Source organism: Equus asinus, chromosome 10 (genome assembly GCF_041296235.1).
Source record: "Equus asinus isolate D_3611 breed Donkey chromosome 10, EquAss-T2T_v2, whole genome shotgun sequence".
In the NCBI taxonomy this organism is placed as follows: domain Eukaryota; kingdom Metazoa; phylum Chordata; class Mammalia; order Perissodactyla; family Equidae; genus Equus; species Equus asinus.
The window spans coordinates 49,853,203-49,871,116 of NC_091799.1; the positions used below are offsets into that span (position 1 = coordinate 49,853,203).

A 17,914-nucleotide genomic window follows, 5' to 3' on the forward strand; every position below is an offset into this window, starting at 1 on the left:
ACATGCACAGCCTCCTGCATTATCAACATCCCCTATCAGATTGTTCCTTCTTTCACAACATGAACTACATTAACACATCATCACTCAAAGTCCATAGTTTACATTGAGGTGTACTCTTGATGTTGTGCACTCCATGGCTCTTGACAAATGTATAATGACATGAATCTACCTTTATAAAATCATAAAAAGTCATTTCACTACCCTAAAATACTGTCTTCCATCTGTTAATCCTCCCCACCTCTAAACTCTGGAGATCACTGATCTTTTTACTAGTTCTGTGATTTTATCTTTTCCAGAATTTCATATAGTTGGAATCATACATTAGGTAGCCTTTTAAGATTGTCTTCTTTCTCTTAATATTATATATTGAATGTGCCTCCATGTCTTGTCTTTTCTTGACAGCTCATTTCTTTTTAGCACTAAGTAATATTCCATTTTCTGGAAGTACCACAGTTTATTTATCCATTAACCTACTGAAGAATATCTTGGTTGTTTCTAAGTTTTGGTAATTATGAATAAAGTTTCTATAAATATCCAAGTGCAGGATTTTATAGAGACATATTTTTTTTTAACTTTTTGTGTTAAATACCAAGGAAAGTGGTTTCCGGGTCATAGAGTAAGAGCATCTTTCACTTTATAAGAAACTGATAAATTCTGTTCTAAACTGGCTGTATCATTTTGCATTCCCACCAGCAATGGATAAGAATTCCTGTTGTTCCACATCTTCACCAGCATCTGGTGCAGTCGATGTTTTGGATTTGGGCCATTCCAATAGGTGTGTAGCAATATCACATTGTTGTGTTAATTTGCAATTCCCTAATGACATATAATATAGAGCAGCGTTTCATATGCTTATTTGCCATCTGTATATCTTCTCCAGTGAAATGTCTATTCAAGACTTTTATCCATTTTTAATCAGGGGGTTCATTCTCTTATTATTGAGTTTTATGGTTTCTTTGTGCATTTTGGGTAACAGTCCTTTATCACATATATATTTTATTTTTTTTATAAAGATTGGCACCTGGGCTAACAACTGTTGCCAATCTTTTTTTTTTTTCTGCTTTATCTCCCCAAAACCCCCCATACAGAGTTGTATATCTTAGTATGTCTTAGTTGCAGGTCCCTCTTGTTGTCGGATGTGGGATGCCACCTCAACTTGGCCTGACGAGCGGTGTCATGTCCGCACCCAGGATCAGAACCCTGGGCCACCACAGCAGAGTGTGAGAACTTAACCACTTGGCCACGGAGCTGGCCTCCACATATATCTTTTGGCAAAAAATTTCTCACAGGCTGTGTCTTGTCTTTTGATTCTCTTGAAAGTTTCTGTTGTGGAGCAGAAGATTTTTTTGTTTTATCTTTAGTAAAACATAGTTTATCAATTATTTATTTCAGAATTATTCCTTAGATGTTGTATCTAAAATGGCATTGCCATGTTCAATGTGTCCTATTGTCTTTTGTTAGCTTCTAGAATTTTCTTTTCTTTCTTTCTTTTTTTGAGGAAGATTAGCCCTGAGCCAACTGCTGAACATCCTCCTCTTTTTGCTGAGGAAGACTGACCCTGAGCTAAGACACATGCCCATCTTTCTCTACTGTGTACGTGGGACACCTACCACAGAATGGCTTTTGCCAAGTGGTGCCATGTCCGCACCGGGATCCGAACCGGCAAATCACAGGCTGTTGAGAAGTGGAAAATGCAAACTGGACTGCTGTGCAATCCGGCCATAACCCTAGAATTTTATTAATTTTACATATTAAATTTAAAGCTATGATTCATTTTGATTTACTTTTTAATGATATAAGACCTGTGTCAAGAGGAATCCTTTTGCATTTGGATGTCTGATTGTTCCAATACTATCTGTTGAAAAGCCTATCTTTGCTCTGTTTTATTGGCTCTGTTACTTTGTCAAAGATCAAATGGCTATATTTATATAGGTCTATTTCAGGGGTCTCGATTCTGTTCCATTAATCTATTTATATATTTTTTCACCACTATCACAGTTTTGATAACTAGCTTTACAATAAGTCTTTAAGGTAGTGTCAGTCATCCAACTGTGTTCTTCAATGCTGTGTTGACGACTCTCTGTCTTTTGCTTCTCTGTATAATCTGTGGAAATATTTATCAATATCTACAGGTAACTTGCTGGGATTTTTATTGTGACTTCATTAAGTCTATAGATCAAATTGGGAGGATCTACATATTGACAATATTCAGTCTTCCTGTTCCTGAAGATACAATATGATATTTGAGGTGATGCCAAAAATATATGTGGAAAAGCAAAAGCATTGCATTATTGCCCACTCAGCAGGGTCATTGTTGAGACTCTAAATTAACACACCACGGATACTTCCCCTCATAGAGATATTTAATAGTTTTCATCATTTACTCATCATTATTTGGATTTTTTTGTACACATAGCTAGAATTAATCTTTCTGACTGAGTAAATTATAACAATGATCCAATAGAAATAATGAGAGGATTAGTGTCCTAGACAAGGAGAATGGAGAAGAAAGGATGAGTTTAAAAGGTATTCTAGATAAACATATAATAAGCCTTGTGGAATAATTCCAGGAGAGATAAAATGCACCATAGAAAAGACACGATGTCCAGGATGTATGTGGGAAAGCATTTAAACGTTTTAAAGGATATACTACTCTTTGCAGGCAATTTTCTAATCTTTGAAATTTTCATCACAGGCTTAAAAACACAAAAGCAAGAATGGTTTGTTATCTCAATTCGATTGGATCCGAGGTTAATGGGGAGATATTGCTCCAAACTGCCAACTGAAGGGCATTCCTTGTTTTTAAATTGTTTATAATTATGCATAATGATTATTTGTTATTTGTAAGGCAATTTTAAGGGGCTTTGTGTCGCCCCAAATGTCCTAGTCTTCATCAAACACTGAGTACCTCAATGTTCTATTAATGCTGGCAATTTCAGTTACAATCATGAATGCCAACAGTGTGATATGAGAAAAACACTTTTTCTCAAACTATCCCTAGACTACCCCCGTTCTCCAACAAAGCTCGACATGGTTCACATGTGTGTGTAAGGGCGGTGTGCATGCAGGCACGTGTGTCTGTGTCACAAATGAAATTATATGAGTATCTCCTCATCATTACTGCATTCTCTAGCACCTTCTGGTGAGTCAGATCTCATAAATAATGCAATGCATTGTGATATAAAATGCAAACACCGCATTGCACAATAGAATTAATCCCTTTCAATTTTCATACTAGTTTCTTACACAAATGAAAAAAAGTACCTTTCCCACATATTGAAGTAAAGTTGAAGAAAAACTTTGTACGCCCCCAAATGGAACAGAGATACAGAAAATGTAGGTAGTTACTGAAACTCTCTGGGACTCGCCAAGTGTGTGTTTCAGGATCAGTAGGCAGATACTTTGTATTTTACCCAAATCCACCCATCCCCACTGTTGTCTCATTCAGCAGCTGTATTCACTCAAGAAACACGCTCAGACTTATTTTCTTCGCAATTTCATTCATGTGTGATCTCACATATATATATTTGGTAAACAGAAATCAGAAGTCTGTCCAATCCATGATGTTTCTCTGGATTGTAGTTGAATCATAGACCTACTGAGACTTCTGCCTGCATTAGCAATGTGGGAGAAAATCACATATAGGAAGCACTGTAGCCACTCACTTGTATAATCTTTCTCCAGCAGGGCTCTCAGTATGCCCTGTATGCCCTGCGACAGACTTTATGCTCCTGTTGTTTCTAAAGTATCCCTCTAACAGAAATTTTGGCTTCTCACCTTTGTGCACACACTTTTCCTCCTAATATGTTCTGTGTTATTCTCAATAATTTGTTTTATCTCCTTTTTCACAGGGAAAGTACAGAAACAACTAGAGAGAGGTACAGATTTTTTTTTTGGTTTCTGTCCTTTCAAACTACATGCATTTCTATGCCTACAGCTTATGTTACACTCTGCCTGCATAAAAGGGGCCACAATTTTATCCATGAGTATTCTTAGATAAGTCCCTTTCTGACTCCTCACAGGCCATGTTACCTATTGTTTTGCAACTTCATGAATTCTCTTGATGAAAATGGAAACTGGCCCTTCTATATACAGAGGGCAAGGAGAGATTAAAGAAAGGCAGACCACTCTAGGTTGGTAGGTGGAAGTTTTAAGAAGCAGGGAACATACCTGTCAGGATTATCTTGGGTGGCTACAAGATGAGTACATCTTTGCACCCACCTATCAGAATCTTAAAAGTTTATAGAGAGACCTTGACAAGGTTCAGTCATGTAATGAGTCCAGATTGTCTCAGCAACACACTACTCTCTCAAGGCTGCATCCTTGAAATAGCTACTAGTGTGGGATGATGGGCAGGATGTACATTCCAGGGACAAGAGAAAGAGTTAAGGAGCTTCCATTTGCCTGGATTCAGCTCATGGGTCAACGGGTGTTCATGTTCTCTTGATGACCTCTTCCAACACTGCCACATCATTTTCTTATGTCTATTATCCTGCTTTCTACTGCCCCAGCAACATTTTAACATATTTAAGCCTCTTTAAAAAAAGTTGAAGGCTAGCAATTTAATACTTGATGAAATGCTTCACCAGAAGTGGAAATTTTCAAAATAAGAAAATGTATTTTATAAAATGGAAATTCATGTAAATTATTATAATTACTCTCAAAAAACATGTAAACCTCTCCTGCATGAGGTAAGCAAAAACTTAGCTCAAATTGCTGTATTTTTGTGCTATATATATTTACCTTACTAAAATTAAAAAAATAACATGTGCTTTCAAAAATCCCATTAAATTGATGCTTACGTATACAACTGGAGTCTAAGTATCACAAATGACCATAGATGGAATGAATTAATAAGTCAAATGTGATATGTGTATGCAAATGGATATTATTCAGTCTTAAAGTGGAAAGAAATGCTGACATGTTATGGCATGGAGGAACATTTAGAATATTATATTAAGTGAAATAAGCCAGTCAAAAAAAAAAAGACAAACAAATGCTGTACTATTTCACTTATCTGAGGTTCCTAGAGTAGTCAAATTTATAGAAACAGAAAGTAGAACAAGGGTTGTCAGGTGCTGGGGAGAAGGGGGAATGGAGAGTTATTATTTAATGGGTACAGAGTTTCAGATTAAGAAGATGAGAAAAGTCCTGGGGATTAATATTGGTGATGGTTGCACAAATATGTGAATATTCTTAATGCTGTTGTACTGACAGTACACTTAAAAATAGGCAAAATAATAGCAAAAATTTAATTTAAGCAACTTGCCCAACACGCTACATTTACTGAGTTACCTATTGAATTGTAAACAGGTTTAAAGTTTTATCAATCTTCAACAATACAGGAGATGGGAAATAATGGGAAATAATAAGCTTTCAAGTCATAGAAATGAGTTGGAAGAATTTTGAGGTCCTTCAGGAAAATGAAACTAAAAGGGCTATAATTATGCATATCATATAGTTACTAGGGGTACAGGCTGCATGTTAGAAATATGTGAACATGTAGATCACAAGGTCTTGGCAAATGCAGAAAACATCTGATGAGGAAAACCTGTGTTTCCATGATACCTAACTCTGAGACAACCAACTAAAACCCTCAAGTGGAATTTTTCCAGTGCAATGGTGATGTTCAAGCAACAGCAGTGGAGTTAGGGATCAAGAGAGCCTTCTGCATTGCATTCCTCTAGGTTTATTGGGATTCATGTATGAGACGGCTATGTAAAGTAGGGGCAAAGGAAATGACTGTGGAAGGGGTGAACTCCTTCTGTCAAGTCACCACACTGAATCACACCATATCCTTGAGAATGAATTAGCATCTCCATCTCTACATCCATGACTGTATTTATTCAACAAACTAGAACACTTTAAACTCCAGGAGATCAGAGATGAAAATACTTTTAAATATTTAGATTCCCCCAGGACTGAAGAAGAAATCATTTTGTCTCTGTGTTTGGGTGAAGAACTAAGGACTTTTATTTTCTCTTTTGTACACAGAAAGATTGTGTTTCTGTGACTTTGAGGGAAAACAGGGTGATTACAGAAAGTACTTATTTACAGTTAATGAAAGTCCCCTTTAGTATTATAGTATTGCATTGGGGGAAATATTCTAAGAAGGTCATTACTGTTTTCACTGTATACTCAGTAAAGTTAAACTAAATGCACTAACAATTCCAAATTAATTTATGTTTCCATCTGTAGACTCAGTTCTTCCTGTTTCTAGGCCTGGAAATGCAAATTGTTTGGTTTGGAAATCTGAAAATGTCTTCCTGGATTAATCAACATCCAGAAAAATTATCTGATTTTTGCAGACTTCAATAAATTTTGACATGTTACCTAGGTGTAGCCCTCATTATTAAGAACATGGCTTTTATATAATTACACACATGAACTTAATTCAACCTCTAAGAATGTTGACTGTGCATTATGTAAATCAAGTAAAACTATAAATGACAAACTGTGTGCGTGATTTCCTTCTGTTCACCTTTGTTGGTGTCAGGTAGCACAAAGAAACACCATGTTCTTGTAATTTATCAAGAACTTTTGTTCCTCATGCCAATTAATCAATAACAATGCTGGGAGATACTCATTTTGAAAAGTTTGAAAAGGAGAGAAAAGTTTAAATTAATTATAGGCCCAAGTTAAAACATTCAAAAAAGTCAGATGTAGGATTTGAAAGAGATTTCATCATTTTCACACATGTGCTTATCAAGAAATGCATAGTTCAAATAGAGCATTGAAAATTCTCTCATCTATCTATTTGCAGTGTTATGCTTATTTGACATCATGGAAAAATGGAACACCACCTCAGGTTTCCTTCTCCCGCGACTCTTTAATCACACAGAAGCCTGCCTGTTTCTCCTTGTGACAGTTCTGACCATGCCTTTACTTCCCTGCTGGGCAGTGCTGTCCTGATTCTCCTGATTCTCCTAATTCACCGGGACCCCCGTGGCCTCCACACACCCATGTACTTCCTGCTGAGCCAAATCTCCCTCATGGACACGATGCTGGTTTCCACCATTGTGCCCCAAATGGCTGCTGACTACTTTACCAGCAAGAAGTCCATCTCCCCTGCTGGCTGTGGGCCGCAGATCTTCTTCTTCCTCACTCTGTGAGGGGTGAGTGTTTCCTCTGAGCAGCCATGTCCTATGACCGCTATGTGGCTGTTTGCCATCCACTGAGATACCCTGTCATCATGAGCTAACAGTTATACCTGGGAATGACTTTGGCAGCTTGGTTCCTGGGGGAAGCTGATGGGCTCATGCAGGCTGATGCAACCCTGACCTTCCCATTTTACAGCATACATGAAATCGATCCTTTCTTCTGTGAGGCCCTATGCTGATGCGCTTAGCTTGTGCTGACAAGTCTGTCTTTGAGTACGGTGATGTACATCTGCTGTGTGTTAATGCTCCTGGTGCCCTTACCTCTCATCCTGACCTCCTAGAGTCTCATCCTCGTAGCTCTTCTCTACCTGCGTTCTAGAGAAGCCTGCAAGGAGGCTTTTGCCACCTGCTCCTCACAGTTGGCTGTGGTGGGACTCTTTTATGGAGCTGCCTATGCCACCTACATGAGACGCAAATCCTACAGGTCAGCTAAACATGATAAGTTTCTGCTGGCTTCCTCTACCATCTTCACCCCTGTGCTGAGGCCCCTCAGCTGCAGTCTGAGGAACAGTGAGGTCAAGGGCACCCTGAGAAATTGCATGTGCCCATGTGCTGCTTAACTCATGATGAAGATTTACATTCCCTTGCCCCAAAGTTCAAGATTGTAAAAGTGATTGTATGAGATTTCCCAGACAGGTTATATATGCATTATATCCATATGTCTTTTCTATTTTACTTTGAGGTAGAGCCAGACCTCCATACTTTGTGATCATTTGCTAAGTTGTCATAAACAAAACAAATTGTGGGTTATGGAAACTCTAAGAATAATAAATGTTTATTAAAATATTTCTATAGGGCAGTGCTCAATAAATATTTGTTCAAAGAATGAACTAGTCAAGCAATTTGCAGGTTGTTTTTTTGCAAAATGAGGTTTAGTTTACAAACATTAGATGATCTAAGATCTGAAGAGTACGTTCAACCAGTTTTGATAATATATGCCCTTGTAACTTACACCCGCCAGCAAGAGACGAATGATTGCACCAGAGCAGAAAGATATTCATGTCTTTGTCCAGTGAAACATCTCAACCGAGATACAACCACTGGCCTGATTTCTGTTTTTATTCTTTAGTTAGGCCAATTTTACTCTTTAACATCAATGAAAATGTGCAGTAGGGTTTTTTAATACTTTGTGTATTTCTCTCAAAGTAATATGTTTTTAAAGATTCTGCTAGAGATCTCATCAAGATGGCGGTGTGAGCAGACATTGAACTCGCCTCCTCCCACGGGCACAACCAGGTTACAACAATTTTGGGAAGAATCACCCTGGATTGAAGACTGAAAACTGGATAAAACAAAACCCCACGACAAGGGATAGTCCTGACAAAAGCAGAAGAGGCCATAACTCCAGCTGGGAGGAAAAAAGCCACCTTTGGGAGCAGCAGAGCTTATTGGCTGGTCAGGTGGGAGCCACCCTAAGGTATGCAGCCCTCCCTGGGGGAGTGAGGTCCAGAGTGGGAGCAATAAGGCTATAACCATCCTTTGACTCAGCTCAACTGAGAGGGGGGTCTTACTGTCTGGCTATGCTGGCTATTAACTGCAGTGAGGACACACCAGAAAAGCTATCAGCTGAAAGCTGAAAAGATCTGGGTCTTAAAGGACCCACCCACAAACTCATTCATTGCAGCAACCTAAAATCACCAGAGAGAAGGCTGACTGTCCTTTGGTTAAACAAGATTCACCTGGTGGGCTCTGGGGGCATCTTGGTGAGAGGAGGATCCTCTCCAGAGACTGAGACATTGGTGGGGGCCATTGTTCCGAGCTGGTCCAGGCGTGCTGATATGGACACCAGTGGGGGCCATTGAGGTGCATCCCTTGGGCTGTTAGCCCAGGAGTCTGCCACACCCACTAGAGCACAGATTTAATCCAGTTCAGCCAGGGCAGGCAACCCGCCCTAGGGATTGGCCCCACCTAACAGCAAGCTCTCAGGCTACTTTTTAGCCTGCATTGCCTGAGTGACTTGATGCTGTACAGGCAGGCAAGGGTGTCTGCCTCTGTGGGGCAGGGCTTGTGTGAGGACCAGGTGAACTGTGGGGGGCATTGAAGCAGAGGTGGGGGCCTCTGCAGTGTGGCATTGAGGTATTCTCCAGGGGGTTAAGAAGTGTGCAGGGACCAGGACTGTTTTGACAGTGTATGTGGTCCAGTAGGGGGTGAGGCTTATCAGCAGCAGAAGACTTGCACTTCACAAATAGCCATAAAAAGGATCAGCCCCACCTTCCAAAGCCTGAAACAACTGAGTGCCTCCATGCCAAGGGCTAGCCCCACTCAGCTGCACTCCTAAGAGAACTGACAACAGCCTTGTTGGCCTCAGGACTATCACAACTGTACACCCCTGAGCCTAGCAACTAGCTACACTGGGTACCAACCCAATTAAGAGGAGAATTGCAATAAGAGTGTGCTAATAGACTTTGTAGCCAACAGTGCTGAGGCTCTTCCAAACTGGATTTACAAATAGCTGGCCAGGGAAGGAAAGATCAGACTCCCTGGGTACTTGCAGTGGGAGCAACCCTGCCACAGCAGAAGAACACAAGTAGTCCACAAAGGGGTCTCTCCTGGTACTTATGGCCTGGTGACAAGATGGAAGCACACTGCTGGGCCTCATAAGGCATCTCATACATAAGGCCAATTCTCCAAGATCAGGAGATATACCTGAATCACCTAGAACAAACAAAATAGCACAGAGAAAGAGGCATAATGAGGAGGCAAAGGAATACTTTCCAAGCAAGGGAACACTACAAAACACCAGAAAACAAACTAAGTGAAACAGAAACTAGTGACCTCCTTGACAAAGAATTCAAACAAAATATAATGAGGATGCTCACAGATATGCAGAGAAGAATGGATGAACACAGTGAGCACATCAGCACAGAACTGGAAGATATAAAAAAGAACAAATCAGAAATGAAGAATACAATACTTGCAATGAGAAATTCACTAGAGGGACTCAATAGCAGAGTAGACGAAGCAGAAGAACGGATCAGCGAGCTAGATGAAAGATTGGAGGAAATCACCCAAGCAGAACAGAAAAGAGAAAAAAGAATTAGACAGAATGAGAACAGTGTTAGGGAACTCTGGGACAATATCAAGCTTGCTAACATTCAGATTATAGGGGTCCCAGAAGGAGAAGAGACACACAAAGGGGCAGAAAATTTACTTGTTGAAATAATAGAGGAAAATTTTCCTCACCTGAGGAAGGAAACAGACATCCAAGTTCAGGAAGACAGAGAGCTCCAAACAAGAGAAGCCCAAAGAGGCCCACACCAAGACATATTATAATAAAAATGTCTAAAATTAAATACAAAGAGAGAATCCTAAAAGCAGAAAGAGAAAGGCCACAAGTGACATATAAAGGGAAGTCCATCAGGATGTCAGTGGACTTCTCACTGGAGACCCTACAGGCGAAAAGAGAATGGCACAACATATTTGAAGTGCTAACAGGAAAAAACCTACAACCAAGAATACTCTATCCATCAAGGCTGTCATTCAGAATGGAAGGAGAGATAAAGAGCTTGCCAGACAAGCATAAATTAAAGGAGTTTATCACGAAGAAACCAGTTCTACAAGAAATGCTGAAGGGACTTTAAGTGGGAAAGCAATGACCACAAATAGAGATAAAAGAAAAAAAATATCAAAAATACCCAAAACAACAACAAGAAAAAACAGGCAATAAAATCACTTGTAAGGTAAAAGTATAGTAAAGGCAGCAGATCAACTGCCTGTGAAGATAATATGAAGGTTGAAAGACAAATGTACTAAAATTACCTACTTCAATGATTAGAGGGTAATGGATAGACACACACTAAACAAAAGACTATATATGATGTGAAAAACATATAATGTGGGAGGAGGGGAGTGAAAAAGTAGAGCTTTCAGAAAGAGGTCAAGCTAAAGAGTCTATCTACTCAATATAGACTGTTATATGCATACTATATTAAAAAGGATCCTCATGGTAACCAGAAACCAGAAACCGATAGCAAGGAGGAAAAAAAGTAAGACAAAATAAATCAAGCATATTACTAAAGATAGCCATCAAACCACAAGGGAAGAGAGCAAGAGGAAAAGAAAGGAACGGAGAAGAACTACTAAAACACCCCAAAAAAAGAAAAAGTGACAAAATGGCAATAAATACATATTTATCAATAGCTACTTTAAATGTCAATGGACTAAAAGCTCCAATCAAATGCCATATGGTGGCCAACTGGATAAAAAACAAGATCCATGTATATGCTGCATACAAGAGACACACTTCAGACCTACAGACACTCACAAACTGAAAGTGAAAGGATGGAAAAAGAGGTTCCATGCAAATGGCAAAGACAAGAAAGTGGCGGTAGCAATACTTATATCAGACAAAATAGACTTTAAATCAAAAACTGTAATAAGAGACAAAGACGGGCACTACATAATGATAAAGGGAACAATCCAAGAAGAAAATATAACACTTGTAAATATCTACGCACACAACATAGGAGCACCTAAATATATAAAGCAATTATTAACAGACATAAGAGGAGAAATAGACAGTAACACAATAATAGTAGCAGACTTTAGCACTCCACTTACACCAAAGGATAGATCATCCAAACAGAAGATCGACCAGAAAACACTCGCCTTAAAGGACACATTACACCAGATGGACTTAGTACATATATACAGAGCATTCCATCCAAAAACCAAAGAATACACATTCTTTTCAAATGCCCATGGAACATTCTCCAGGATTGATCACATATTAGACCAAAAAACAAGTCTCAATAAATTTAAGAAGATCGAAATAATACCATGCATCATTTCTGACCACAAAGGTATGGAACTGGAAATCAACTACAGAAATAAAACCAGAAAAGCCACAAAAATGTGAAGATTGAACAAAATGCTACTGAACAATGATTGGGTCAATGAAGAAATCAAAGAAGAAATAAAAAGTTCCTGGAGACAAATGAAAATGAAAAGACAACATGCCAAAATCTATGGGATACAGCAGAAGCGGTTCTATGAGGGAAGTTTATAGCAATTCAGGCCTAGCTCAACAAAGAAGAAAAATCCCAAATAAACAATCTCAAAGTGCACCTAAAGGTACTGGAAAAAGAACAACAAACAAGGCCGAAAATCAGAAGAAGGAGGGAAATAATGAAAATCAGAGCAGAAATAAACGAAATAGAGACTAAAAAAAATAGAAAAAATTAATGAAACCAAGAGATGGTTCTTCGAAAAGATAAACAAAATTGACAAACCCTTAGCTAGACTCACCAAGAAAAATACAGAGAAAGCTCAAATAAATAAAATCATAAATGAAAGAGGAGAGATTACAACGGACACCTCAGAAATGTAAACGATAATAAGAGAATACTATGAAAAGCTATACGCCAACAAATTGGATAATCTAGAAGACATGGATAAATTTTTAGAAACATACAACCTTCCAAAACTGGACCAAGAAGGTATAGAAAATTTGAATAGACTGATCACCAGTAAGGAGACCGAAACAGCAATTAAAAACCTCCCAACAGGAGAAGAGCCAAGATGGCACTGTGAGTAGTCCTCTTTGTCTCTCGCCCTTCGAGTCTACAATTATTTGGACACTTATCGCTTGACAAAGGATATCCAGACAGCATCTCAGGACGTCTGAGACACCCACGCGACTATACATCGGAAGGCGGATGGACTTTCCTCCGGGAGGATGTGGAAATAGGTGAAAACTCTCCGACCCCGACGGGCAGCCTAGTACCCGCAAGCGGCTTTCTTCCAACGGACGCCCCCAGAGGATCCACACACATCTAGGGCAGGAGCAAGAACACAACAGAGGAGCGACGGTGGAAACAGGTGACCAGAACCCTACCTAAACCCCCCGCAATTACTCCTAAACGCAGAGGGAAACTTTGGAGTTGCACACCTGAGCCCGCGGGGAGAGTCTCTCCCCGCCATTGGCGGGGAGACCCAGCCTGGTGCTCGGGGCGCCCGGAGGGTCCCAGAGAGAGACACGGAGGGCACGGAGATCTCCCAGCTGCCGTTGCCCGCCCCATGGGACTAGGGATTGCCGGAGATCTCGGAGAGGACCGGGGCGGGGGGAACTTTCAAAGGCCGGTCCTGCGACCCAGAGGGGAAGCGCCGGAGCTCCGCCAGGCAGCAGACAAAACTCTCTGTCTGCCATTAGCAGAGGGGCCACGCCCAGCATTCAGGGCTCCCGGCAGAGGCCCGGAGAGAAGACCTGAGGGCGGGGCGACCCCCAGCTGCCGTTGCCCACCCCGTGAGGCTAGGGATTGCCGGAGATCTCAGAGAGGACTGGGGCTGGAGAGAGTTCCAGAGACCCAGCTTAGTAGCCTAGGGGGAAACCCTACAGGCTCACAGCAGCCTTAGGGAAAGCCTCTGCACAGCACCAGTAGAAGGCACCCAGCCGCCAGCCACAAGGCTGGAAGACCCCAGGGAAAAAGCAGCATAGCTAGGTGTACTAACCACAGACTGTAGAAGATGCCAATAGCTCTCCTGCGACCCATAGAGGACAAGTGAGATTTGGTGGGTGCCGACAGCAACGGAGCAACAAATATAAGTGATCCCACCCCTGGCCGCTGGAAAAGCCCATAACACCGTTGCAGACCCCAAGGAGAGAGCACATCTAGGTGGGCTGCAACAGTAGGCACCTGCAGCCTGAAGCCCCCCTGTGACAGCCCCCACGGCAGAGGAGGGAATCCAAAGGGCCACTGTGGCTACGAAGAGGGGCCCAAGCCCAGTTAGCAACTACGGACAGGGTTCCTGGTTGGTGAAATATAAACAGCTGCTCCTCCCACCGCAGCAGCTGAAACAAGTGAAAGGAGCAACTAAACTCTATCTCCATGCGGAGGCACAAATCAACAACATCAAGCAATATGAAAAAATACATTAAATCTCCAGGACAGAAAGAAAGCAACAAATACACAGAAAACAATCCCAGAGAAAATGAGATATATAACCTAAATGACGATGACTTCAAAACAGCCATCATTAAGATTCTCAATGAGTTAAGAGAGAATTCTGACCGACAACTCAACGAGTTCAGGAGCTATGTCACAAAAGAGTTTGATACGATAAAGAAGAACCAAACAGAAATATTGGAAATGAAGATCACAATAGAGGAGATTAAGAAAAATCTAGATGCTCTGAACAGTAGGGCCGATAATATGGAGGAAAGAATTAGCAATTTGGAAGATGGCAATATAGAATTGTTGCAGGCAGAGGAGGAGAGAGAAGCAAGACTTAAAAGAAATGAAGAAACTCTCCGAGAATTATCAGACACAATTAGGAGATGCAACGTAAGGATTATAGGTATACCAGAGGGAGAAGAGAAGGAGAAAGGGGCAGAAAACCTATTCAAAGAAATAATGGCTGAGAACTTCCCAAATCTGGTGAGGGAGATGGATCTTCAGGTGACAGAAGCCAATAGATCTCCAAACTTTATCAATGCAAGAAGACCAACTCCACGGCATATAGTAGTGAAGCTAGCAAAAGTCAACGACAAGGAGAAAATATTAAGGACAGCCAGGCAAAAGAAACTAACCTACAAAGGAACCCCCATCAGGCTATCAGCAGATTCCTCAGCAGAAACTTTACAGGCTAGAAGAGAGTGGAATGATATATTCAAAAATCTGAGGGACAAAAATCTACAGCCGAGAATTCTCTACCCAGCGAAAATATCCTTCAAATACGATGGAGAAATAAAAACTTTCCCAGATAAACAAAAATTAAGGGAGTTCATTGCCACAAAACCTCCTCTTCAGGAAATCCTCAGGAAAACCCTCATTCCTGAAAAATCCAAAAAAGGAAAGGGGCTACAAAACCAAGAGCAGAGGAGATAAGTAGAAGGACAACAACAGAGAGTAGCAGCTCTACATCAGAACAGATTAAACCATGGGACGAGAAACAAAGGAAACTGAAGAAAACCGGAAAACAAGACACAAAATGGGAGTGGTAGGCCCCCACGTCTCAATAATCACTCTAAATGTAAATGGATTGAACTCCCCAATCAAAAGACACAGAGTGGCAGGATGGATCAAAGAACAAGATCCAACAATATGCTGCCTCCAGGAAACACACCTCAGCCCCAAAGACAAACACAGACTCAGAGTGAAGGGATGGAGAACAATACTCCAAGCTAATAATGAACAAAAGAAAGCAGGTGTCGCTATACTAATATCAGACAAGGTAGATTTCAAAGAAAAACAGATAAAGAAAGATAAAGAGGGACAGTATATAATGATAAAAGGGACTCTCCACCAAGAAGACATAACACTTATAAATATATACGCACCCAACACATGAGCACCAAAATTTGTAAAGCAACTCTTAATAGAACTAAAAGAAGACATCAACAACAATACAATAATAGTAGGGGACCTCAACACACCATTAACACCAATGGACAGAACATCCAGACAGAAAATCAACAAGGAAATAATAGAATTAAATGAAAAATTAGACCAGATGGACTTAATAGATATATATAGAACACTTCATCCAAAAACAGCAGGTTACACATTCTTCTCAAGTGCACATGGAACATTCTCAAGGATTGACCATATTTTGGGAACCAAAGCAAACATCAATGAAAACAAGAGAGTTGAAATAATATCAAGCATCTTTTCTGATCATAACGCTATTAAACTAGAAATCAACTACAAGAAAAAAGCAGAGAAAGGTGCAAAAATGTGGAGACTAAACAACACGCTTCTCAACAAACAATGGATCATTGAAGAAATTAAAGAAGAAATCAAATATTATCTGGAGACAAATGAAAATGAGAACACGACATACCAAATCATTTGGGATGCAGCAAAAGCAGTCCTAAGAGGGAAATTCATCGCAATACAGGCTCACCTCATTAAACAAGAAAAAGCTCACGTAAGCAACCTCAAACGACACTTAACGGAACTAGAAAAAGAAGAACAAACAAAGCCCAGAGTCAGTAGAAGGAGGGAAATAATAAAAATAAGAGCAGAAATAAACGATATTGAAACAAAAAAGACAATAGAAAGGATCAATGAAACAAAGAGTTGGTTCTTCGAAAGAATTAACAAAATTGACAAACCCCTAGCCAGACTCACCAAGAAAAGAAGAGAGAAAGCGCAAATTAATAAAATCAGGAATGATAGAGGAGAAATCACAACAGATACCAATGAAATACAAGAGATCATAAGAGAATACTATGAAAAACTATATGCCAACAAATTGAACAACTTGGAAGAAATGGACAAATTCCTAGACTCCTACAATCTCCCCAAACTGAATCAGGAAGAAATGGAGAATCTGAATAGACCAATCACAAGTAAGGAAATAGAAACGGTAATCAAAAACCTCCCCAAAAACAAGAGTCCAGGACCAGACGGCTTCTCTGGAGAATTCTACCAAACATTCAAAGAAGACTTAATACCTATTCTCCTCAAACTGTTCCAGAAAATTGAGAAAGATGGAGAACTCCCTAACACATTCTATGAAGCCAACATCACTCTGATCCCCAAACCTGACAAGGACAACACAAAGAAGGAGAACTACAGGCCGATATCACTGATGAACATAGACGCAAAAATCCTCAACAAAATTTTGGCAAACCGATTACAGCAATACATCAAAAAGATTATACACCATGATCAAGTGGGATTTATACCAGGGACACAGGGATGGTTCAACATCCGCAAGTCAATCAACGTGATACACTACATCAACAAAATGAAAAACAAAAACCACATGATCATCTCAATAGACGCAGAGAAAGCATTCGACAAGATCCAACACCCATTTATGATAAAAACCCTCAGTAAAATGGGTATAGAAGGAAAGAACCTCAACATAATAAAGGCCATATATGATAGACCCACAGCCAACATCATACTCAATGGACAAAAGCTGAAAGCCAGCCCTCTGAGGACAGGAACAAGACAAGGGTGCCCACTTTCACCACTCCTATTCAACATAGTACTGGAGGTGCTGGCCAGAGCAATTCGGCAGGAAAAAGAAATAAAAGGAATCCAAATAGGTAACGAAGAAGTAAAACTCGCGTTGTTTGCAGACGACATGATCTTATACATAGAAAACCCCAAAGAATCCACAGAAAAACTATTAGAAATAATCAACAACTACAGCAAAGTAGCAGGGTATAAAATTAACGTGCATAAATCAGTAGCATTTCTATACACTAACAATAAACTAACAGAAAAAGATCTCAAGAACTCTATCCCATTCACAATCGCAACGAAAAGAATAAAATACCTTGGGATAAACTTAACCAAGGAAGTGAAGGATCTATACAATGAAAACTACAAGACTTTCTTGAAAGAAATAGGCGATGACATAAAGAGATGGAAAGACATTCCTTGCACATGGATTGGAAGAATAAACATAGTTAAAATGTCCATACTACCTAAAGCAATATACAGATTCAATGCTATCCCAATCAGAATCCCAAGAACATTCTTCACAGAAATTGAAAAAAGAATCCTAAAATTCATATTGGACAACAAAAGACTGCGAATTGCTAAAGCAATCCTGAGCAAGAAAAACAAAGCCGGCGGAATCACAATCCATACATTCAAAGAATTCTACCATACATTCAAAGAAGACTTAATACCTGTCCTTCTCAATTTTTTCCAAAAAATTGAAGAGGAGGGGAGGCTTCCTAACTCCTTCTACAAAGGGAACATTATCCTGATACCAAAACTAGACAAGGACGACACAAAAAAAGAAAATTATAGGCCAATATCACTGATGAACATCAACGCAAAAATCCTCAA

At 40.0% G+C, this 17,914-nt stretch overlaps 1 pseudogene; it reads left to right on the forward strand.

Moving 5' to 3' along the window:
• The first annotated feature begins 6,783 nt into the window (after positions 1 to 6,783).
• On the forward strand, positions 6,784 to 7,720 carry LOC106824716 (olfactory receptor 2T8-like; annotated as a pseudogene).
• The last annotated feature ends 10,194 nt before the right edge of the window (positions 7,721 to 17,914 follow it).